Genomic DNA, 27,105 nt, shown 5'->3' with positions numbered 1-27,105 from the left:
AGTACTGTATATATATATATGTATACTTGCAGTAGCACTTCTACACTGAAGATGTAACTGCTGTTTTAGTATTATTATTATTATTATTATTTTGAAGTTTTATATAGCGCTGGCTGGACCTGGAGGTATCAGAGCACTTTACATGGGTAGGAAGGAGGTCACATTGAGGAACAATAAAACAACTGCATGAGAACAACAAATCAACATGTTAAAAAACTAGAAACTGCTTATGTCAACCTACATTGCAGGACACCAATAGAGAGAGAGTGGGCAATATACAACAGTGATACCAGGAAGTGGGAGATCAGATTTAGAATGGTGGCGTGAGATGGGTAGAGGCAAGTGGACAGCGGGGTGGGAGGTTAGATGAGCAACAGGGAGGAGGGAGGCAAAAGAAAAACATAGATAGGAAGGGACTATAGAGTAAGAGTACAGAGAGAGTTAGAGGAGGAAGAGGTGGGTAGGAGTGAAATCAGCACCATTAGAATGTGGCCGGTGCGGGGTAGGAAAGAGAATGTTAAAAAATGAAGGGGGGCAGGGAGATAAGATGGAGAGAAGGGTGAGTTTAAGACTATAAGATGTTGTATCACGGTGTAGGTTAGACACCCCAAAATTTATTGAGGAGGTGTATTTTGAGTACTTTTTTGAAGCTAGAGTGGGAGGGGTTACAACGTAAGTCTTTTGGGAGGGAATTCCAGATTATTGGAGCGTTGCCGGAAAAGGAGCGAGACTGAGTGGATTTCTTTTTTAGTAGGGGAGGGACTAGGAGGAGAGCGTTTGTGCTTCTTAGGGGTCTTGTGTTGCCCGCTTTGCAGATTTTGTTGCCGAGGTGTGTAGGAGTATTTTGGTGGAGGACTTTGTGTGTAATGCAAGTGGTTTTTTAGGTGGGCCTGCCTTCGATGGGGAGCCATTTAAGGGATTTGAGGGCAGGGGAGATGTGGTCGAAGCATTTGCAGTTGGTGATGAGCCTTGCTGCAAGGTTGAGCAAAGATTTAGGCGGAGCAAGGTGGATTTTAGGGATTCCGGTGAGAATGGCGTTGCTGTAATCAATGCGCGATAGGACAAGAGATTGGACAACTAGTTTAAAATCTTTAATGGATGATATGGATCCCACGATTGGGTGACATACATCTGCACAAAACTCTGCACACCTCGTGCTAGATATAGGCACAATACATAGCGTGACCTGGGAGAGTACCTTTAGTAAGGCCCCTTAGTCATCTTTCCTGCTGATCATCCTTCTCTTAAACACTTACATTCTCATTGCCTAAACCTATTCTTTGATCAAACGCAAAAGCGCAAATGGAGACAACATTACTAATCTAACTTATGTTGTCGACATACTCTACTGACAGTCACCCTCCAACAGCAACAGACCCTGATGCAGCCATCTTGCTAAGTCCCCCTATTACATTGCCTAACCACGTACTATATGCTCCTGTGTACGGCTACTTCACTACCTAACCTCGATTCCAAAATCCCCACGCCACGATCGTGCCTTCACATTGCAGCATGGACGCCAGACTGGAAAAGTCTGGCTCAAACAGCTTCACAATTAACTACCCGAACAATCTCTCCAAAAATGCACCCAAAACTTTGAAATACAGGCTCCTCAAGGCCAACCCTGAAACTCTCATCTCTGACCCTTACCTCTGCCCAAATAAAGGCACTATTACAAACGACCTGATCTTCTACACTTAAAGAAGAGTTCAGTGGAAAACTACATTCCACTCCCTACTCAGAATAACTTCAACTAAAAGATTTCTGCACGGTCTGCGACTTTTGGTCACAAAATCTCCCACTTTCAGAGCAAATGCCACTGTATCCATCTACAACAATGGAACTATCCTTATTCAGGCCTCCGATCGTTGTCTGGACATCTTTGATGATAAGTTTGCACTCTTTAAAAGATCTTTGATTCCTAGCGTCTCCACTACTCAATCCTGTTACCAACTCAGGAGGTCCATGAGCCCCATGAGCCCTCTTTACCGAACCACACCCGAAGGACTGCTTCTCCCACCCAGATCAACCCCCACTTCACCACAGCTTCCCAGACACCTGGCTCCCCTATCTCACCCACCATGACACACCCACACCTGACCTTGACCAATAATCTGAGTGCACCTGTCATTTTCCCCATCCCCTCTACCGCTAGCCCCTGCCTACATAACTCCATCAGTAGACTGCAGGCCTGCCCATGCACGAATTCCACCAACTTCTCTTCCCCTGACGTCCCCTACATGGACCTATCATCTCATGATCCACTACCTCAGAAATTGAACTCTCCTCTAGTGGACTTCCCACACCCCTCCCGTCCACCTCTCCCTATCTCCCCTACACCCTCCCCATTGGCAAATCCCCCGCCTCACCAAAACGTGACCCATACTCCTCACCTCGATCCGGCTTCGAAACTCAAAACTATAAACCACGAACTGCTAACTCTCAAAACTGCCATCTTTAAACTCATAAAGGCCACCGAAGAGCTAGCCCATGCTCTCTCTCCCAAAATGTCCCCTCGTGAGATCCTCCAACTCTCCTCCAACATGCCTACACTCGAGTCCCCACATTTAATCCTCCCGAAACCCTCCGCCCTTATCTTGAACACCACCCCCAACCCTACCTCCCTATCTCGACCTACCAGATACTTAAATACTTATCCAGAACCAGATATTCTCTCCTTACTCCTTGAGTACACCTCCCCATACTCAGAAGATGATATTCTATCCCTCCTCCTCGAATACACCTCCACTCTTTCGACCATGTTGGGCCCTGCTCTATGCTCCTTAACACCCCCTCTAATTGTTCATAACCCTACACTCCCTAAACACGGTAATTTGGAACCCATCCAAACCATCTCGCCCAACCCACATAGAACGACCAGGCTCAACGCCACTACCATTAATGCCAATTACTTCTTGCAGATCCCCACTACACACACCGTGCTCACTGACACACTACCCAAATCACATCTGAAAAGCATGCTTATTAACTGCAGATCAGTGGTGAAACATGCCACAGACCTGGCTGATCTCATCCTAGCCCAAGATCTAGACCTACTTATCCTCACAGAAACGTGGCTCAACAACTCCTCTGGCCCTATCATTGACCTATTAGTCCCTCCTAGTCACAACATTATTAGACTCGACTGAGCTAATAAATTTGGTGGTGGCATTGCCTGCATCTTCCGCAACTCTCTCTCAGCAAAACAGTCCCCATCTGCCAATCTTTCCTCCTGCGAATACCTCTGCATATATATCACCAGCACTCTCAAACCCTTATGCAGCCTTCACATCTTCTACCACCCCCCCGGGTGATAACCTCCTTCTAATCAAACAGGTTATGGAAATCATCTCCTCCAACCTCGACAGACACTCCCCCTGATCTTCCTTGGGGACTTCAATCTCCATTGGAATGACCCACACGATCAGGCTGTCACAACCTTCAAAAATTTCCTTACTGACATGTCTCTTACCCAATTCTGCAACACCCCCACCCACAACTTAGGATCGACACTTGATCTCCTCATCTCCAAGCACAATTCTATTCAACTCGAATCCATTCTCCTCTGTGACTGGTTTGACCATCATTTTATCAACTTCCTGATAATTGAAAGCTAGAACCACAAACCGGGTCAACCACTCAAACTTAAACAGTGGAAAAGACCGCTCCACACCACAAGCGTTAATGAGGTCATAGAATGCTGCAATCTCTCCCTTCCCCCGCCCTCCAACATGATTGAAGTGCACGACCATATCGACCACTATAACAACAACATGCTTTCTGCCTTGAACGATACGGCTCCCCTTCAACTAAAAAGAATTCCCATTAAAGACTCCAAAGCATGGTTCAATGACAGACTTAATGCTGACAGACGCAAGTGGATATCCTCTCCCTCCACAGATCTTCTAAAATCTCTTAGATCAAAAAGAAGTAGATACAACAAACTCATAAGAACGACGAAATCCAACTTCTTCAAACACCAACTGGACACTGCCAAAAATCACCGGAAACGACTTTTTGCATCCCTACAAGAGAGTAGAGGGATCATCTTCAGGACATTGTATTCATGCCTGTATACATTACGTTTAAGACAGTACAAAAAATTCCTGTCCTATATGTATGGTCTACCCATGCCCATATTATTTATATGTTTTTGCCTTCCATCGTCTTCCATTTTATTTGATTTTTTTTCTCTATTTCTCTTCCATGGTTTGCGCTGAAGGTAGCACTTGTTGCCAAAAATTCTAGGACAGGAATTTTTTGTACTGTCTTAAATGTAATGTATAAAGGCATGAATACAATGTCCTGAAGATGATCCCTCTACTCCCTCGTAGGGATCGAAACGCTGTCGACAATATATACACCATATGCTTGTAAATACACTGTATAAACTCTTCTGCAATGGTATTCTCATGCTATATAAGTCTGCTATATTGTATGGTTTACAGACTCGTTTTCCTTGCCTGAACCTCTTCTTAAATGTTGTTTGTTTAAATGTGGTAGTAGGACGCAGGTTGTGTCCCACTTGAATTTTCTGTAATAACTTGCCTCTAATTAATTACTGAATATTAAATTCTGTCCGTCTGGACAAAGAATATAGAATCTATTTAGTCTATATTTAATATCCACAGTATCTATAAAGTGTCTAGGGACCCTTGTCTTTAGAAATCATATATGCACCCAAGGTCCCTGACCAATTGCTTATTGGGTTTCCCTTGTTTTTTTAAACAATTTTATTAAATGGTACAAAACAAGAAATTATTTCCCTATGGAGAGTAGGTACTAATTATAACTATCTACTGGCGACTAATCGGAGATGACATTTACATGCTGGGGCCCACTGGAGGGCTTTTTAGCACATTGAATTACTTAATCACTGTGTTCCTTGAAATTAAGATTGAAGAACTGCGTAATCCACTATGGGTGGAAAAATTGCAAACTACATGCCCCAGAATGCACGCGCCACTAAGCAAGCATACCGGATGCAATAAACTATTTAAATGCACGTGGGACAGAGTTGCATAATAGCGCATTCCTCATCAGCCCAAGAAGAAGGAGCGAACAGCCCAGAAACGCGTTAGCTAAAAGAACTTAATTACAGATGAAATGTCACCATTGAATGCCTGAATAAAGTGGAATTCACCTAACAGCTGTGGAGTGCTTCTTCGTCTGCAAGAGCCTTTGTTTGAAATAATTACACAAACTGCCTCATTCGTGGGAGGAGCACCACCCAGTAAATGAGGAGAGAGCCGCTGGAGAAAGGGGCCATCGGAACAGGAATCATCCGAGTACAATGATGGCACAGCTGAGCACCAACTAATCGGAGGTGACATTTACATGCTGGGGCCCACTGGAGGGCTTTTTGGCACATTGAATTACTTAATCACTGTGTTCCTTGAAATTAGGATTGAAGAACTGCGCAATCCACTGTGGGTGAAAAAGATGCAAACTACATGCCCCAGAATGCACGCGCCACTAAGCAAGCATGCCGGATGCAGTAAACTATTTTAATGCATGTGGGACAGAGTTGCAGAATAGCGCATTCCTCATCAGCCCAAGGAGAAGGAGCGAACAGCTCAGAAACGTGTTGTCTAAAAGGACTTAATTACAGATGAAATGTCACCATCGAATGCCTGAATAAAGTGGAATTCACCTAACAGCTGTGGAGTGCTTCTTCGTCTGCAAGAGCCTTTGCTTGAAAACCAAAATATATATATATATATATATATATATATATTCATCAGTGATGTCATTTGAGATGTCATCAGTGAGGTCATCAGTGATGTCACTGACCATGTCATGAATGATGTAATATGTGACATGATCAGCAGTAGATTGCGGGTGCGCGATATATAGTTAGTGCAACTAACTATATATGCGAATTTCAATGGTTTTGTGTGAGTAAAATAAGGTTTTGTAAATGCTAATTCCTAACTATATATGGTCTATAACCTATGGTTTTTTCAGTGAATTTTCAAGGTTTTGTAAATGCTAATTCCTAACTATATATGGTCTATAACCAATGGTTTTTTCAGTGAATTTCAATGGTTTTTAATAGTAAATATCAAAAGCTGTAAAATGTATTCTTCTTTTAAAGGAAAAATATATTTTATATGTATTTAATATAATTTTTTTATGTATATAAATTTTTTGAGGGAACGAATTTATCAACTATCATGCTGAAGAAGAGTGTGGGGAAAAAAAAACAAAGAGGAGGACTAAGAGAAAAGAACAATCAGTTCAAAAATACAATTGCTTTAAAGCATGAAGTGCTTTTCCACACATTTACATTTAAATAACCCATATTAGAACATACAAAATATCTACAGAGGAGACAGTGTACATTGAATTTTAGACTCTTCATTGGTACCTACATGTTGGTACTTACATCACCCAAACAACACAACAACCGGGACGCTGTCACAGATATATATATTTTTTTGAACGTTAATTTCTCAAAATCCACTGGAGCACATATCTTGAGACCTAGCAAAGGCACATTATATCTCGACTCTTGAGTCCTTGGCAAAAAAAGTCAAATCCGGGTCTCCGGGGGACCCAGCCCCGCCAGACATCATTATGTCAGCCTCGGCTATCACCCTACCTGTCATAATGGACCTCCTCAACGCTTCCATCTCTACCGGCATAGTCCCGCTACAATGGAAACAAGCCATGGTCCGTGCACTATTAAAAAAGCCCAAACTGGACCCTTCGAACCTCAGTAACTACCGGCCAATCTCTCTCCTCCCCTGGATTAGCAAAATCCTAGAGAGACATATTAATAGCCAGCTGATCAAATTTCTTGAAAACCACCAGCTCCTTGACCCCACCCAAACGGGCTTCAGACCACGACATGGCACCGAAACCGCGCTCCTCATGGTCACCGAGGAATCCAGAACCATCCTGGATCAGGGAGGATCAGTGGCAGTGATCCTCCTTGACCTAAGCGCGGCCTTCGACACGGTCAGCCATGACATACTGCTGGACCGCATGGCAAACATTGGTATAAAAGACAAAGCTTTGTCCTGGTTTGAATCCTTTTTACAGGACAGATCCTTTCGGTTATTCGACGGAACTTCCTCCTCTACCAGCAGACCTCTAAAATGCGGAGTCCCGCAGGGCTCTTCACTGAGCCCGGCGCTCTTCAACATATATATGAGGCCACTGGCTGAAGTTGTTCGTCAGTATGGAATTAAGATCATTTCATACGCTGACGACACACAGCTAGTGGTCTCTCTGGCACAGGAGGCCAGCCAGACCTCGGAAGGAGGGCTCAAGAAATGCCTCGAGGAAGTTAAGGACTGGATGTCCTCCTCCTCATTAAAAATGAACGGGGACAAGACAGAGCTTATGCTCCTTGGCCCTGCAAAACCCAACTCCCTTGGCACTTTATGGCCACCCTGTCTAGGTACCCCCCTGCCCCAAAAGACAGTATTAAGAGCCTTGGGGTGTGGCTCGATGGATCTCTGTCCTTTGGCACTCAATCCACCAAACTAGCAGCCACATGCTTTGGCCTGCTCAGAGTACTAAGGAAGGTACTCCATCTTCTACCGATGGAGGCAAAACAAGTAGCCATCCAAGGCCTTATCCAGTCACGACTGGACTATAACAACGCCTTGTACCTCGCTGCCCCAGAGTACACAATACGGAGGCTACAAACAGTACAGAACTGCGCCGCGCGCACCTTGCTTCAGATCCCCCGACGTCAATCAGTCAAAAATGGACTGAAAAAGCTGCATTGGCTACCCATTCCCCAAAGAATCCAATTCAAAGCCTTATGCATTGCGCACCAGGCGTTCTGGAAAACGGGTCCCCTCATCACCCGTAACCTTGTGTCACATTATCAACCCACCAGGAATCTGCGTTCCAACCAGACCTTCACGGCCACGATCCCCAAAATAAAAAAATCCAGAACTGGCGGCAGGACTTTCACCTACAATGCCTCCAAGCTATGGAACACCCTACCCCTCCACCTAAGGAAGAACCCCAATCTTACCTCATTTAGGAAACAGTTAAAAACCTTCCTTTTCACTGCCGTCTGATAACGCCTTGGCTACCCCCTCTTGTTCTGTTGGTTTTAGCGCTTGGACGCCCCCGGGCAGCAATCGCGCTCTATAAATCGACATACAAATACAAATACATTGGGCAAACAGTCTCTACAATTTTGCCAAGTTTCATAGAAATCCATTCAGCCGTTCGAGCTAAAAGTGAGTCCAACCGCCCTATGGAAAACTCAATGTTAAAAACATTTGGGACCCCCTTTTTTCTCGGCCCCCGCTTGACGAAACCCCCCCAAACTTTCAGGGGACGGTCGGAAACAAAATGCGCCATTTTCCTGAAAATTTCAGCCAATTCCGTCCATCAACGCCAAAGTTATTCAACATAGAATTTTCAGAAATCCCTATTCAAAAAAATCCTAACTATATATACCTACTGGCGACCGCCAGTAGGTAATATATATATATATATATATATATATATATATATATATATATATATATATATATATATATATATAACATTTCTATGGCAAAATGAAACCCCTCATTTTGTTCCTTTTCAAATTAAATGTATTAAGTGTTACCACTTTATTCCAATCAAGATGACTTCAGGTGTGCCATACTTTTGTCATAAGTAAGACTGTTAGCGTTCTAGTTGTTCTTTAGAACACTCTGGGACATTCTGTCATTGGGCTATAGTTGGGCTACATCTGGCTGATATTTGGGCTACATTTGTTTTTTTGTCTCTGGTGGCCATCTTTGGGCTACATTGGGCTACATTGGGCTACATTGGGCTACATTTGGGCTCTAACATATATATAGCCCAATGTAGCCCAATATATATTTTTTCAAAGTTAATTTTCGTAAAAACCACTGGAGCATATATCTTGAGACATAGCAAAGGCACATCGGGCTACCAGTCCCTACAATTTTGCCAAGTTTTGTGGAAATCCATTCAGCCGTTCGAGCTAAAAGTGAATCCAACCGCCCTATGGAAAACTCAATGTTAAAAACACGTTTTGGGACCCCCCTTTATTCTCGGCCCCCGCTTGACGAAACCCCCCCAAACTTTCAGGGGGCGCTCAGAAACAAAATGTGCCATTTTCCTGAAAATTTCAGCCAATTCCGTCCATCAACGCCAAAAGTATTCAACATAGAATTTTCAGAAATCCCTATTCAAAGAAATCCTAACTATATATACCTACTGGCGACTGCCAGTAGGTAATATATATATATATATAACATTTCTATGGCAAAATGAAACCCCTCATTTTGTTCCTTTTCAAATTAAATGTATTAAGTGTTACCACTTTATTCCAATCAAGATGACTTCAGGTGTGCCATACTTTTGTCATAAGTAAGACTGTTAGCGTTCTAGTTGTTCTTTAGAACACTCTGGGACATTGTATCATTGGGCTATAGTTGGGCTACATCTGGCTGATATTTGGGCTACATTTGTTTTTTTTTGTCTCTGGTGGCCATCTTTGGGCTACATTGGGCTACATTGGGCTACATTTGGGCTCTAACATATATATAGCCCAATGTAGCCCAATATATATTTTTCAAAGTTAATTTTCGTAAAAACCACTGGAGCATATATCTTGAGACATAGCAAAGGCACATCGGGCTACCAGTCCCTACAATTTTGCCAAGTTTTGTGGAAATCCATTCAGCCGTTCGAGCTAAAAGTGAGTTCAACCGCCCTATGGAAAACTCAATGTTAAAAACACGTTTTGGGACCCCCCTTTTTTCTTGGCCCCCGCTTGATGAAACCCCCCCAAACTTTCAGGGGACGCTCAGAAACAAAATGTGCCATTTCCCTGAAAATGTCAGCCAATTCCGTCCATCAACGCCAAAGTTATTCAACATAGAATTTTCAGAAATCCCTATTAAAAAAAATCCTAACTATATATACCTACTGGCGACTGCCAGTATGTAATATATATATATGTATATATATATATAACATTTCTATGGCAAAATGAAACCCCTCATTTTGTTCCTTTTCAAATTAAATGTATTAAGGGGCAGATTTATGAGTTCTGGCGCATCTCTGCAAATCAGCAGGGATGCGCCAGAACTGATGCGTCACGCAATTCCCTCCTTGCGGCACCACAGATGCGCTGCATTTACAATGCGGCGCACCATGGTGCAAGGAAGGGCAGATGCGTGACGCATCTTGTGGTGTACGGGTGGCGCATTGCTGGAGTAGCGTCGCAAGTGCGGCGCAACTCCCGCAATGTACAGAGGCCACCCATACATAACGTGGTGCGTCACTCCTTACGCCTGCTTCAAGCAGGCGTAAGGATTTGACGCAGCAGCGTCGTAAAACTGACTCAGTGAAATCTTGTAGATTTCACTGCGTCAGTTTTACGGGGCTTTCCTACGAGGGAACGCCCACCCTGCGACAGAACGCCCACATGAAACCTGACGCAGGTTTCATGTGGCGCAGGGCTTTACAACGTGACGCATCTGCCTAGATGCGTCACGTTGTAAATATGTCGCAGGGATGCGCCACGTTTCCGCGCCGTTGCGTCACGCAACGGCGGCGTAAACGTGGCGCAACCCCTACATAAATCTGCCCCTAAGTGTTACCACTTTATTCCAATCAAGATGACTTCAGGTGTGCCATACTTTTGTCATAAGTAAGACTGTTAGCGTTCTAGTTGTTCTTTAGAACACTCTGGGACATTGTATCATTGGGCTATAGTTGGGCTACATCTGGCTGATATTTGGGCTACATTTGTTTTTTTTTGTCTCTGGTGGCCATCTTTGGGCTACATTGGGCTACATTGGGCTACATTTGGGCTCTAACATATATATAGCCCAATGTAGCCCAATATATATTTTTCAAAGTTAATTTTCGTAAAAACCACTGGAGCATATATCTTGAGACATAGCAAAGGCACATCGGGCTACCAGTCCCTACAATTTTGCCAAGTTTTGTGGAAATCCATTCAGCCGTTCGAGCTAAAAGTGAGTCCAACCGCCCTATGGAAAACTCAATGTTAAAAACACGTTTTGGGACCCCCCTTTTTTCTCGGTCCCCGCTTGATGAAACCCCCCCAAACTTTCAGGGGACGCTCAGAAACAAAATGTGCCATTTTCCTGAAAATGTCAGCCAATTCCGTCCATCAACGCCAAAGTTATTCAACATAGAATTTTCAGAAATCCCTATTCAAAAAAATCCTAACTATATATACCTACTGGCGACTGCCAGTATGTAATATATATATATATATATATATATATATATATATATATATATATATATATATATATATATATATATATATATATATATATATATTCACTGAAAAAACCATAGGTTATAGACCATATATAGTTAGGAATTAGCATTTACAAAACCTTATTTTACTCACACAAAACCATTGAAATTCCATATATAGTTAGTTGCACTAACTATATATCGCGCACCCGCAATCCACTGCTGATGATGTCACATATTACATCATTCATGACATGGTCAGTGACATCACTGATGACATCACTGATGACATCTCAAATGACATCACTGATGACATCTCACTTGACATCAATGATCACATCACTGATGATATCATTCATGTGATAATACAATGCATCTCCTCACACTCTAATATAACCTCTATTACACCCAGTGTTAAATAGAGAGTATAATTTTTGAAACCATTGACACACCAATACTAGTTACTACATACGCACTCACTGATTCCTATGTCTACACACACATTCACTCATACAATCATTCATACATACAATCACTCATCTTTACAACACTATCATATGCACTCATACACCTATACAGACACTCACACTCTGCCACTCATCCATGGAGTTACTCACACACCTAGTCAGTCCTGAAAAGAATCAATCACACTTCCATTTTCTCATCTATACAGTTAAACACAGAACACCTTACATTTTTGAAACATATACTAACACATACTTACTCTCTTATAGAATCACTGATACAAGTACACATTGATCTGCACAGAGTCACACACCTCCCAGCCAGCCATACACACACTCAGTCTCCCATACAAATACTTGTGCAACCAATCAATAACCCATATAGCTACTTATATAGCTACTGATCAACACATGCAGCAGCTTGCACAACAACAGACATACTGATGCACACTTTCAGACAGTTTAGTCACTAACCCGTGCATTCAGTAAGACGCATTTAATCACTCACTCATACAGTCAATCACGCACCTACTAAAACCTTCATTCAGACACTTATACATCCACTCATTCTTCAATATGTAAAACATATTTAAACTTTACAGAAACACATAATCACTGGATGTTGTCATCAGTGATGTCATCAGTGATGTCACTGACCATGTCATGAATGATGTAATATGTGACATCATCAGCAGTGGATTGCGGGTGCGCGATATATAGTTAGTGCAACTAACTATATATGGAATTTCAATGGTTTTGTGTGAGTAAAATAAGGTTTTGTAAATGCTAATTCCTAACTATATATGGTCTATAACCTATGGTTTTTTCAGTGAATTTTCAAGGTTTTGTAAATGCTAATTCCTAACTATATATGGTCTATAACCTATGGTTTTTTCAGTGAATTTCATTGGTTTTTTAACAGCTAATATCTGTAGCTGTAAAATGTATTCTTCTTTAAATCCAAAAATATATTTTATATGTTTATGAAATATTTTTTTTTCTTCGTTCCCGCTTCGCGAATCGGGAAGCTTCCCGTTAGCTGACCTTGATGCCGCGAAATAGACCGCGAGCCGGTAAACGTTTCTTTACCGCAACTGCCGCGTTACAAAACAACATCGTGACGCCTCCCGTCCGCATGACGTTTCACGTTGTCGCGTGATACGTCATATGACGTGCTACGTTAGCGAACTGGTACGCGAACCGAGTCGCAAAGCGCAGGTTTCTGGAAGCAAACCGGGAGGCCCTGCAAAGCGCTTAACGTAAACACAGCAGGTCATGTGACTTGGTAATAACACTTTTCATTGGTTCATTTCACTTTTGGTTTCCTAATGATGTAAGACTAGGTCATATAATCTAAAATGAACACTTTTCATTGGTTGAGAACTCTTGTTTTTCCCAAATGATGAAAATCCCTCCTTCTTTCCTCACTCTGACTTTCATCATTGTGAGAGAAAGACCCTTTGTGATCACTGAGCAATGGCTTCTTTAGTAGCTTCAGCTGGTGCTTCCCCACCACCTCCACCACATCCAAGGAAGAGTGGACCACCTGCTCAAGTTATAATTCAACAAGAAGATGAAGAAGAGGAACAGGACGACGAGCACGAAGAGAGGCAGTTTTTGCCTGAGGAGCCCAGGACGTCTCACCGGAAAGAAAACTTCATTTGGCAATTTTTTAAAATTCCCAAAGGTGAGAAAAAAGTAAATGCAAGATACGTAACTTGCCTTATATGTCAAGATAGACTGTCCAGAGGAAACGAGAAAAAATACAGTTTCGGAAACTACACAATGCATCGCCATATGACTAGGTGGCATCCTAACAACTACAGTGCTGCACAGTTTCGGAACGACCTAGATAATCTCCCTATTATGGCCAGAAGATCTGTTGTACCGGAAGTAACGGGACCAGAGGGCAGGGAGATGGTGCCAAATATACAAATGAGATTTGGTGAAGTAAAACACACCTGCGTATTTTGCGATGGATTCATTTGCTACGGAGAAAGAAGCATCACTCTGATCAACAGAGCTATTGACTATCATATGCAAGTTTGTACGAAACGCCCAAAATAATAAATACTTTTTTTTTGTTTTGTTGCTCCTGTTGAGCCCTTTACAATGAATCGTTTTCATTGCCCCCTCCAAGAAAAACCCCAAAAAATATAAAACTGTTCAGAAAAATTCAAAAAAAGTAAAAAAATGTTCCGAAAAATAATAAAAAAAATTTAAAACAATAAAAAAAAAGTTCTTTTCAGCCCTACCTCCCCGTTATTAAAAAATTGGTACAATATTTGGAACTGTGCCAACCTCTATTTCTCTTAGTTCGCTTCCCAGTTCGCTCGCCGGTACGCGAACCGGAAGCGAACCAAAAACAGTAAGTATAAGGGAAGGAAACAGACACTTATGTTAAAAGAAAGACAGCTATAGGGGAGTAAACTGGAGATACTATTACCCGTAATCCACTGCTGATGATGTCACATATTACATCATTCATGACATGCTCAGTGACATCATCAGCAGAGGATTGCGGGTTTTTTGACAACGTGCCTTATCCACGGTTTAATAACGCTGCCTTTTGCTTTATATAAGTTTTCAAATTGTATGAAATATATACCAATAGGTCGTTATGAACCTTTAGGTAGTGCTTTTCTTCATGAGGTCTGGTCGCTTCCATACACATACAGATGTTTCAAAGATGATCAAGAAGTTTATCTGAATGGAGAGGAATGCACTGAGACGCCAGATCATTCACTAATGTGTAGGCACATACAGTTACACGGTTCATGCAACAAACACCGACCAAATATGGCTTGCGTGTTGCAAGGCACGCCAGTTCCTGCTATCATCCCCACGTTCAAGTTGTTGGAAAATGGTAGTTATTTGATGCTCAATAATGAAGATTGATCTGGGTTAATTAAAAGTATTCCTTTTATCGTAACAGTAAGTGAACGGGTTATTTGCTGCAGAAATGTTCTATTTCCTCCCACACATGAACATAGGGAGTTTTCAATCTCGCCACAAATACCAACCTTGGGAGCAGATTTCAACGGCATGGCAAGAATAAGAGCTCTTTTGTCTCAGAGAGAGGTGGCCTTGAGTTCGGCCCGTGAAACTTTCGTGCTTCACATAGCGAACACCCGTACAGAGGTGCAGACCCTTTTCAATTCAGATTTGCCTTTCCATTTCAGCAAGATGGTTCGGACTATCTCTAACGCATCCTCCACAAAGGCCCTGGCGCACTTTTTTAAAGTTGTTACCAGTGGTCTCGTGACTTCATTTGAGAAAATCTTTCGAGTCATCCCTACTTTCTTTCATTGTATTTTTTCCACTCTGCTTCGTGGATTGCCATTTTTACTTGCATTACCAGCGGACGCTCTTGTGCTTTTTTACATTTTTAAATATGGATGTCCCTCCTATGGAACCTCCCGCCCTGCAGCTGCTGACACTGTTCCGCAATCGCATGCTAGAATATTATGGCACAATGCCGTTGGCGATATTAAGCACGGCATATGGATTATCTTTTCGATTCTCCTACTTCACCTGTGTCCAGCCTGTATTTCACTGCCTGACCTGTGATTTCGATTGGGCCATTGATTTGTGTCTCTGCGGACCGGTTTCTCCTGACGTCGACTTTAATCAGCTGATGACTCCTATCATTACTCACGAGTTGGTTTGTCCTGGCGAAAGGATTATGGCTGTGGCATTGATGCATGGACTAATTGGTCCCTGGAATTTACTGGCGGCAACACAGTCTTTCTTGGAACAGAGCTTTCTTGAAAACCCACCGAGCTGTCCTCTGATGGTGATAGAGGATCCGGTGCTGGGAGAGCACGTATGTTCTTTTCCGCTTTTAAATTGGATGGCTGAACTGTTTTCGGATGAAGACGGTGACTTCCTATTGGAGGCTGTTGCAGCTTATTTTGCATACACAGTTATGTCATAGACCTTTTTCATGTTTGATATGCTGAGTACTAGCATTTCATTGACAATTCATTGACTTATTTGTCAAGTTTTTATTATTTACCTTGCCTATTGGCTTAAGACTCGATAAAGTACTTGGCTGTTTTATTTTTCTTTAGCATTAAATTTTCCTAGTTTTTAATGCTTTACCTTGCGGACCGTCCACATATAAACTTGCAATCTGCTCTCATGAGATGGCACTTCTATCTTATTCAGTTCGTTTCCGGATCATGGGGAGGTGTCATCTACGTCCTGGATATCTTTACACCGTGTTAAGTTAGCATGGGCTCATTACCGGTTTAAACGCCATTTTTCCTTTTTTGCAACTTCTGCACACGACACTTAGTTGTTGCTTTAGCTTTCAACCTAGTAGTTCATCGTGGTTTACATGAGAATAATATGTTATTGCTCTACTATCTGCTTTGCTTGTTAAACTATATCTGTACAGCGAGTGCTAAAGTTTCAAGAACAACACGATACAGAATTGTTATGAGGTCTGATCTCCACGACTTCATACTCATAACATAAGTGCAACTTCTGCCAATTCTGGGCATGAGGCGGGTTTTATATTGCTTTGCCGAACACACATACACAACACTTGATGCGGTTCACATGAAGAGAGAGCTGGTGTATGCTGATGTGATTCCTTCAAATCTAAGACACTAAAGTATGGGCACGCCCTAAACCAACACAAAGAGACCTTCTTAGCAAATAATATAATATGTGTATTAGGGAGGGTGAGATATAAGCAGCCGCGGGCCGTGGAGGGAGTTACGGTGAGGCAGGGAGGCGGGGAGGGGGAGAAGCAGGGTGGAGCCCTCTCCACCCTGCCCCTCCCCCTCCCCGCCTCCCTGCCCCACCGTAACTCCCTCCACGGCCCGCGGCTGCTTATAAGTGTTGCTAACTCTTATTTATTTACAGCATGTTAACATACTGTCACCATTCGCTTTTTATGTACTAGTAACTATGCTGGTAATTTTGCTACTGATAATATGTGTACTTGTATTATCTAAGATACTACGCCTGAGAAGACGGCATTAGGAAATAAACATTTCAAATACACATGTGTTCTTCTTAACTCCATGTTCTGGTTTCTAAGAAATATATAACGACCGACTGTTCATGAGTTCCACGTATCCTGAGGTACTATAAGTTCATATTCTGGATTGTCTAAACATTGAGAGTTTGTTATATCCAATGTGACACTGTACCTAGCTTGCTAAGGGGTTTTTGATTACTAAGGTGAGTTTTGGGACACCCTAATTCGCCGAGGTTCCAATCCTCTGTCCACAGTTCTGTGTGAGAACAGAAACCCTGCGACAGGGGCACCCCCGACCCTTGCTGGAGCTTCATCACACTTGCGATACAACTCCAGCAATGCGCCACCTTTACGGCACAGATACATCACGCATCTGTGCTGTTTTTGCCCCATGATGCGCCGCATTGTAAATGCAGCACACCATAGGTGACGGAACAGCGGCACAGAATGACTAACACATCCCTGGTGATGCGCCAGTCATCATAAATCTATCCCTATGCTTCTTATCTTGTTAGAGATGAACCGCCATATGTATCATCAAAGTTTTTTGCATTTCCTAAATAGCGAACTTTAAGGAATAAATAGCGATTCTTTACCATTCCTAGTTTGCGATGAGCTATTTGCTAATTACAAATTACCCATTCATTTCCTTCATTTCCATAGGACGGTTGGACTCACTTTTAGCTCGAACGGCTGAATGGATTTGCACGAAACTTGGCAAAATTGTAGGGACTGGTAGCCCGATGTGCCTTTGCTATGTCTCAAGATATATGCTCCAGTGGTTTTTACGAAAATTAACTTTGAAAAATATATATTGGGCTACATTGGCCTATATATATGTTGGAACCCAAATGTAGCCCAATGTAGCCCAATGAAGCCCAATGAAGCCCAATGTAGCCCAATGTAGCCCAAAGATGGCCGCCAGAGACGAAAAAAAACAAATGTAGCCCAAATATCAGCCAGATGTAGCCCAACTATAGCCCAGTGAAAGAATGACCAATCAGCGTCGCAAACCTCCGTTACGCGAAGCCGAGCGCTGTTACAGATATATATCTTTTTTTTAACGTTAATTTCTCAAAATCCACTGGAGCACATATATTGAGACCTAGCAAAGGCACATCGGGCTACCAGTCCCTAATATTTTACCAAGTTTCGTGCAAATCCATTCAGCCGTTCGATTATTATTATTATTTTTTTTTTTGCCCCGCGGGGCCCTTTTAAAACCTCCACATCAAACCTAGGGGGTCAGCGAGGATCTACTATTCCCCCTTATGGTCATTTGCCCCTTCGCTTTCGCCTCCTCTTGTCTCTCGATCCTACCGAGAGACAAGATGGCGGCCGCTACGGACTGTTTGGAATGTTGACAGACGCCGGAGAACCAATCAGCTTCGCTTCACAAAGCTCCGTTGCGCGAAAAGTACGCGTCCTGGAGCGCTGCCCGGTCCGCTGTTACAGATATATATCTTTTTTTAAACGTTAATTTCTCAAAATCCACTGTAGCACATATATTGAGACCTACAAAAGGCACATCGGGCTACCAGTCCCTACAATTTTGCCAAGTTTCATGCAAATCCATTCAGCCGTTCGGGCTAAAAGTGAGGCCAACCGCCCTATGGAAAACTCAATGTTAAAAACACGTTTTGGGACCCCCCTTTTTTCTCGGCCCCCCCTTGACGAACCCCCCCCAAATTTTCAAGGGCTGCTCAGGAACAAAATGTGCCATTTTCCTGAAAATTTCAGCCAATTCCGTCCACAAACGCCAAAGTTATTAGACATAGAATTTTCAAAAATCCCATAGAGAAAAAATCCTAACTATATATACCTACTGGCGACCGCCAGTAGGTAATATATATATATATATATATATATATATATATATATATATATATATATATATATATATATATATATATATATATATTCACTGAAAAAACCATAGGTTATAGACCATATATAGTTAGGAATTAGCATTTACAAAACCTTGAAAATTCACTGAAAAAACCATAGGTTAGAGACCATATATAGTTAGCTGGACATTTTATTGACATAAAACCAATGAAATTCCATATATAGTTAGTTGCACTAACTATATATCGCGCACCCGCAATCCACTGCTGATGATGTCACATATTACATCATTCATGACATGGTCAGTGACATCACTGATGACATCACTGATGACATCTCAAATGACATCACTGATGACATCACTGATAACAACATCCAGTGATTTTTTGTTTCTGTAAAGTTTAAATATGTCTTACATATTGAAGAATGAGTGGATGTGTAAGTGTCTGGACGAAGGATTTAGTAGGTGCATGACTGACTGTATGAGTGAGTGATTAAATGTGTCTCACTGAGTGCATGGGTTAGTGACTAAACTGTCTTAATTTGTGCATCATTATGTCTGTTGTCCTGTAAACTGCTGCATGTGTTGATCAGTAGCTATATGAGTAACTATATGGGTTATTGATTGATTGCCCAAGTATTTGTATGGGAGACTGAGTGTGTGTGTGGCTAGCTGGGAGGTGTGTGACTCTGTGCAGATCAATGTGTACTTGTATCAATGATTGTATAAGAAGGTAAGTATGTGTTAGTATATGTTTGAAAATGTAAGGTGCTCTATGTTTAACTGTATAGACAAGAAAATGGAAGTGTCATTGATTCTTTACAGGACTGACTAGGTGTGTGAGTAACTCCATGGATGAGTGGCAGACTGTGAGTGTCTGTATAGGTGTATGAGTGCATATGATAGTGTTGTAAAGATGAGTGATTGTATGTATGAATGATTGTATGGGTGAATGAGTGAAGGTGTGTGTAGACGTAGCAATCAGTGAGTGCGTACGTAGTAACTAGTATTGGTGTGTCAATGGTTTCAAAAATTATACTCTGTATTTAACACTGGGTGAAACAGAGGTTATATTAAAATGTGAGGAGATGCATTGTATTGTCACATGAATGATATCATCAGTGATGTGGTCATTGATGTCAAATGAGATGTCATCAGTGATGTCATCAGTGATGTCATTTGAGATGTCATCAGTGATGTCATCAGTGATGTCACTGACCATGTCATGAATGATGTAATATGTGACATCATCAGCAGTGGATTGCGGGTGCGCGATATATAGTTAGTGCAACTAACTATATATGGAATTTCATTGGTTTTATGTCAATAAAATGTCCAGCTAACTATATATGGTCTCTAACCTATGATTTTTTTCAGTGAATTTTCAAGGTTTTGTAAATGCTAATTCCTAACTATATATGGTCTATAACCTATGGCTTTTTCAGTGAATTTTCAAGGTTTTGTAAATGCTAATTCCTAACTATATATGGTCTATAACCTATGGTTTTTTCAGTGAATTTCAATGGTTTTTTAATAGCAAATATCATAAGCTGTCGAATGTCAAGTACGTGGTAAGTAAAAACATTTTCGTGTTTATGCACACTGATCTGCTTTGAATGCTGCACCCCACCCCTCATTTCTATTAGGAGTACTCTCTCTTTGCAGATAGTGAAGGGTAGTTAACGCAGGCCTTTGCCCCCGTTGTAATCCGTCGTGCCTGCTTCTCTCTCCATTTGATTGATTGTTCTCTTTGGTTCATTCTCTATTTACAAACAAGCACAGAGTCGCAATACTCTGTTTAGTCTTTGCAGATAGCGAAAAATCGTGTAAAAAAACAAAAGGAATCGAGCAAAATCAGTAGGCCACTAATGGGATCTCTTTTTGACCTCGCTAAAATAGAAACATTAGGAACAACCTGTTGAAAATAGCAATGTGTATGTACATAAGCGGCGTTCATTTGTGTTCACAGTACCCCTTGTTGATTGTTTGAATCGAGCATTGAATTGTTCGAAGTTGGTTCTCTTAAGGATCTTCTCTGCCTGCAAACAAGGAAGAATAGGAATATTCTCTCTCCCTTTGCAGATAGTGAAGGGTAGGTAACGCAAGCCTTTAACACGTCGTACCTATTTCATTCCTCATTGATTGATTGATTGTCCGAACATTGACTGTTTGGGAATTAGTTCTTTTTGGAGGTATTCCCTGTTTGCAAATAAACGTAGGAAAATCTTTGCAAGTAGTGAAAGGGTAGGTAATGCGGACCTTTCTCCCCCGTTGTAATCTGTCATGCCTATCTACTCCCCACTGATTGATGCACCTGTTTCACCCGGACCATTTACTAGAGATATCTGGCCCAACAAGAGAGCACCCCTAGTGAAAAGGACATATGCAATAATAACGAAGTGATCACTGTATCCTGTTAACAGAAACTTTAGCATGAAACAACCTGGAAAGAAAAGAATAGGAAAACGAAAATCAGTAGGCCACTGATGAACTTTTTATTAAATAACAAACAAAGAAACGATAACAATACGTAATGATAAAACCTATTATTGTCCTAGAAACAAGAAACGTTAGAAGTAAGCCCGTAATAAGAAACCTGAAAACATCGCCCCTCACTGCCCCAAAACGTGTCTGTCCCACCGCCTGCCACGGCCAAATAACGGCAAACTGGGAAAGATAGAAGTCAGCAGACATCCGCCCCATTCTAGAAACTTCCAAAGGGCAACAGGTTTTCGGCTACGCCCAGCCGGAAGCAACACATATAAGGCGGGTCCTGCTGCCACGCCTCGGAGATCATCACGTAGGGTGTAGCCGGAGGAGAGGCCGAGGCCGAGGCCAGCGGGACCCGGCCAGGGGGATTGACAACGCTGGAGAGTTGCAGGGGGGGGAATGTCCGTGTCCTCGACCCTCCCCTCTCTCTCCCAGTCCGGCCGCGGTGGCCCTTGACAGTTTCAGGTAGTCCCGCCACATTCTCTACCAGTCCGGCCACCAACGGGCGGGGCCGATGGGTTCCGGCTGCAGCCGATAAACCAAGGAACCCGTTCATGGGGCCAGAGCAAGGGGCGTCCGGCCGACATCCACCGGAAGCCCGGCCCGAAGACGGACGGGACACTTCTTCTTTCTTGAATAATGGCTTTGCCAACACTGGGGGGGATGTCTTGCACATGCCTCCGACCCCCCCCCCCTCGTCCTCATCGCCTGGTCCGGCCATAACAAATCTCAAGCGAGACGCCGTGGGGTGCACTGGGAGGGAGAGACGGTGCGAACAGGCCTCTCCCGCCTCCCCAGTGGAGGCTTCCCACCTGCACCCTCAGCGCTCCAGGCGCCCGGAAAAGGGTTCTTCCACTGTGGCGATGCTGCAACGTCTCGCCCGGCAGGGTGGAGCCCGTCCGCTCATTTGACCCCGCGATCGCCAGTAGCTACCGAACTCTCAAAATGGCGATCGACGTGGCAAGAGCGGGCCCAGCATAAAGAAATGGCCCGGTCACTGGTTGACTCCACCACAGTAGTCCTCCACGACCTTGAAGATTCTAGAGGAGCCGCGGGAGTCTCCGACCCCCGCAGACACCCCCGATGGGGAATGACTGCCATGATCGCCCGTGGAGTGACGAAACTGTATCCGCGGGACGTCGGCGCTCCCATGCTGGCGCCAGCCTCACTTTGAATTACTAGAATCCTGCAAACCTCAGTTCCGGTGAAAGCACACTGTGACCCGGTAGGAAAAATTGTTGCACCCCCTCCCCTTTTTGACTGATAGTTCAAACCACCGATCCTTTCCTTTGCCCTTCTACCAGAACTTTGGACTGCCTCCCCCTCTTTTACATTTTCTAGAGAAAACAAAACATTAACCACTACATTAGCATAGCAGTTGACACCAGAACTGTTTTCAAATTGAAAACCAACAACATCTTCAACAGAATCCTTTTTGTTTCTGCTGTGACCCTGGTACAGCACAGGCATTGTCCCCAGCAGTAATTCTGCAATGCCGGTAAGAATACCTGTGGTGCCTACTGGACTCACTCACCCCCGCGGCGCCCCACGCCGTTATTTGCTGGGCGGCAACTTACTAGACATCACCTTTGTGCCATCTAGATTTCAGCGCGTTCTGCTGCCTTGGAACTATTCGCACAACAGACTGCTACTGACGACCCACCCCCAGGCAACATCTTCTGAATTTTCATAATTTGAAAGAACTAGTAACATGTCCTCATCAGGAATTTCCTCATGAAAAGTCTGCAATGATGATTCTTGTAACTCTATGGTCTCCAAACATTCGATAAATTCGCCATCAAGAGATTGATCAAAAAAATCATTCAAGTCATCTCCTCCTTGTGAGAAAATTTCATTATTGGTGCTGTCAATTTCAATAAATGTATTGGATAATTCAAAAGAAATTGCCACGGTCTCTTCGTTGTTTAAATGTTTTTACTGTTTTTGTTTTGTTGTATATATTTATAAGTTATTAAAGTTTTATAATCCTACTACTTTGTTGGAGTGCTATATATTTTTAATGTGACACATAAATGTAAAAACTTGTACAAAGAGTCATCCCTGGAATCTTCCGCTTCAGGCTCGGTCCCCTCCCCAATCACAATACAGGATGGTTTTCAGATAGTAGGAACACGTGTGGTGTGACGGATCTCATCGGGTGTGGGCCTTGATCTACTATAACTCCTTTGAAGAGGGGTGATTCTTTACAGCTGGGGCCATAAACTACATCTGCAGGGCTAGCTGATAGCCTGGACAATCGGACACAGAGGAAGAGGAGTGTCAGAGGGTGCGGTAGTGAATAGGGCGAAAGGGAGGTGTCGGGCGGGCACAGAGTGTGATTCTCAGGGAAGAGCAGCGCAGATGGGGAGAGGTTTATTGCCCATGCATAACACAGAGAGCGGGGGGGACCAGTGCCTGGGGAAGATGCTTGCGAGGGTGGGGAGCCATGCTACGAATCGACAGCGTGCAGAGAGTGGGTCTGGTCAAGGCATCTAAAATGGCTGCCGTGCACGACAAAAGTGTGGCATTTCAAAAAAGGCAAGATGGCGCAAACAATGTTTTTCAACACTTCCTCATTTCCTTCGAATCGAACGTTAACAGACGTTGGTGCATATTACCAAAGTTAAGCGATATTTATCGCTAACGATGCTTACCAACGAATTTTTTACCGCTAAGCATCGTCAGAAATTATCGAAGATAAACCTTGCTATTATCAAGGTTTATCGCAAATGCGATAAAAAACGACCGCAATGCATTAATATCGCTGAAAACTCAGCGATATTCATGCATTACCGAGCTAATGCTCTTAGCCATGTTATCCACCTCCCATTGGATAACATGGCTAAGAACTGCTCAGGGCAGGTGTTAGTTTTTGGAGATATTCGCGCTTAGCGCGAATATCTCCAAAAGTTGGTAATAGGAGATATATATCTTGCATGTTGTAATGCAAATTATTGTGGTATATGGAACTCATACCATAATCTCTCAGGAAAGCAGAAACTGATCCTTTTGGGACCGCCTGAGAAGGCCTAGGGGGTGAGGGGTACTCTACTTTGCCCCCTTTTCACGTTCCGAACTATTTTATTTTACTCTCTTCTGTAATTACACAAAATAGCAGCGATAAGATGCATCAGAGACACACAGTGAGAGAAAGGAGGCCGGAGATGAAGAAGAGATGTCAAATACACATTGGAGATAATATAGTGGGAGAAGGGAAGTAAATATGAGTAAACTTACCATGTAACATAAAAATGTTGCACTCTATACTATAAGTCTCATTTTATACTACAATCACTTCGCTACAACCTCATAAATTAAAAATAAAAATGAATAATGTCTCAAACAATTTTTGATTTCTAAATATAAATTTATTCTTCTGAATTTTCTAAATTTGAAAGAACTAGTAACATGTCCTCATCAGTAATTTCCTCTTCAATCATCTCATCTGGAATCTCCTCATTAAAAGTCTGCAATGATGATTCTTGTAACTCTATGGTCTCCAAACATTCGATAAATTCGCCATCAACAGATTGATCCAAAAAATCATTCAAGTCATCTCCTCCTTGTGACAATATTTCATTATTGGTGCTGTCAATTTCAATCAATGTAGTGGAATCATTCAAGTCATCTCCTCCTTGTGACAATATTTCATTATTGGTGCTGTCAATTTCAATCAATGTAGTGGACAATTCAAAAGAAATTGCCACGGTCTCTTCATTGTGAGCCATTTTATTTTGAAATTGCTTGCTGTAAATTGCAGAAAAAAATAATCACTTTCATTTATCGTTTTTAGTAATACATAATATAAAACTAACTTTATCAAGTATTTAGTATAACAGAAGGACTGCAAATAAATACCAGAAAACATTTTTCAAATTATCTTCAAGTGTACAACATAGTTCCCCTTACAAATTAACAACTCACCTTTTTAAAAGTAGGAGAAGTGTTAGTACTGTGTAAATCAAACACCAGAAATTCACCACCAAAAATTCCTCACAAATGTACCTCAGACAGTAGTATCACAAAATGGCTGTGGTTTCCTCTCATTTGAGATATATACATAACCAATTAACTTTCATCACACACAAATACAAAACCAAAGTAACATTTTAATTGGTTCTAAATTTCAACACTTTCAAATGTGTTTTCCCCATGCAATTTTCCATAGGACATTTACATACGTCTACAGCCTGAAAGGCTGAACGGAATTACACCAAACTTGGCAAAATGGTACATCAAACCTAAGAGGTCAGGAAGGATCTACTATGCCCCCTTATGGTCATTTGCCCCTTCGCTTTGGCCTCCTCTTGTCTCTCGATCCTACCGAGAGACAAGATGGCGGCCGCTACGGACTGTTTGGAATGTTTACAGACGCCGGAGAACCAATCAGCTTCGCAAAGCTCCGTAACGCGAAAAGTACGCGAAGCGGAGCGCTGTTACAGATATATATCTTTTTTTGAACGTTAATTTCTCAAAATCCACTGGAGCACATATATTGAGACCTAGCAAAGGCACATCGGGCTACCAGTCCCTAATATTTTGCCAAGTTTCGTGCAAATCCATTCAGCCGTTCGATTATTATTATTATTATTTTTTTTGCCCCGAGGGGCCCTTTTAAAACCTCCACATCAAACCTAGGGGGTCAGCGAGGATCTACTATGCCCCCTTATGGTCATTTGCCCCTTCGCTTTGGCCTCCTCTTGTCTCTCGATCCTACCGAGAGACAAGATGGCGGCCGCTACGGACTGTTTGGAATGTTCACAGACGCCGGAGAACCAATCAGCTTCGCTTCACAAAGCTCCGTACCGCGAAAAGTCCGCGAACCGGAGCGCTGCCCGGTCCGCTGTTACAGATATATATCTTTTTTTGAACGTTAATTTCTCAAAATCCACTGAAGCACATATATTGAGACCTAGCAAAGGCACATCGGGCTACCAGTCCCTACAATTTTGCCAAGTTTCGTGCAAATCCATTCAGCCGTTCGGGCTAAAAGTGAGGCCAACCGCCCTATGGGAAACTCAATGTTAAAAACATGTTTTGGGACCCCCCTTTTTTCTCGGCCCCCCCTTGACGAAACCCCCCCAAATTTTCAGGGGCTGCTCAGAAACAAAATGTTCCATTTTCCTGAAAATTTCAGCCAATTCCGTCCACAAACGCCAAAGTTATTAGACATAGAATTTTCAAAAATCCCATAGAGAAAAAATCCTAACTATATATACCTACTGGCGACCGCCAGTAGGTAATATATATATATATATATATATATATATATATCTCCAACAAATGCAACCAAAATAACCGCTGAACACTTTACAGAACGGGTGCTTCCTTTTCGCGATGATGGCCACAAGTTTAATAATTCAAATCAAAACACTTCAGCTGGAGCAGGAAGGAGCACTCACAGGTATCTTCAAGTCACTTTATTAAAAGGCAGACACAGCTCGTGGAGAGACGCCTTTATCAATGCCAATTTACATGCAGAGTGTTCTATGGTCCTTTAAACCTCGCTGGACCCGCTCTGATTGGGGGATGACTTATCGTCAACAAAAAAGGACTGTTCCTTGTTCATAGATGATTTTTTTTACTGACAAGCCACCATATTGGAATGATGTTCACCGAGTCCCAATGTTCTCCCTCATGGTGCAAAGGTTTTTTGTGGCACAGTTTAGCCAGATAGTTGTAGGATTGCTTGGGCACACCTTATAAATCAGGGGGCATGTCAAGTTTGTTAATATCTTTCTTACCCCAAGCAGGCGAGTCATACACGTTCAAAGTGCACTCCATTACCCTTCGTTTGGCCTCACAGTGCCTTGTTACTGTTTTACCATATCCGCATTCAGAGATTTAGTAATCATAGGCAATCCATTATGTAATGTGGACTATTGTTGATTATAGCTATATCTATAGATAGATCTCTTTTTACTCCACAGCAGGCATTATGGTAGCTTTGTCCTCCTGCCCCCGAAAGAATATTCAATACTTTTATTGTGGTCCCTCACACATACTGTTAGGGTCATGTTTTTTCATTGAGTCGCACCCTGGTCCCTAACAACCAAGGTGGGCTCACCCATCTTCCAGGG

At 42.5% G+C, this 27,105-nt stretch overlaps 1 protein-coding gene across 1 annotated transcript in view; it reads left to right on the top strand.

The window, feature by feature from the left end:
- TGFBI (transforming growth factor beta induced) overlaps positions 1-27,105 on the top strand; it is a 281,071-nt gene that overhangs the window by 129,849 nt on the left and 124,117 nt on the right. The window lies entirely within an intron of this gene.

Source organism: Lissotriton helveticus, chromosome 7 (assembly GCF_964261635.1).
Source record: "Lissotriton helveticus chromosome 7, aLisHel1.1, whole genome shotgun sequence".
Classification (NCBI taxonomy): Eukaryota; Metazoa; Chordata; class Amphibia; order Caudata; family Salamandridae; genus Lissotriton; species Lissotriton helveticus.
Note: the sequence above shows the minus strand (reverse complement) of the source record. Positions and strands in the feature narration are given on the sequence as shown.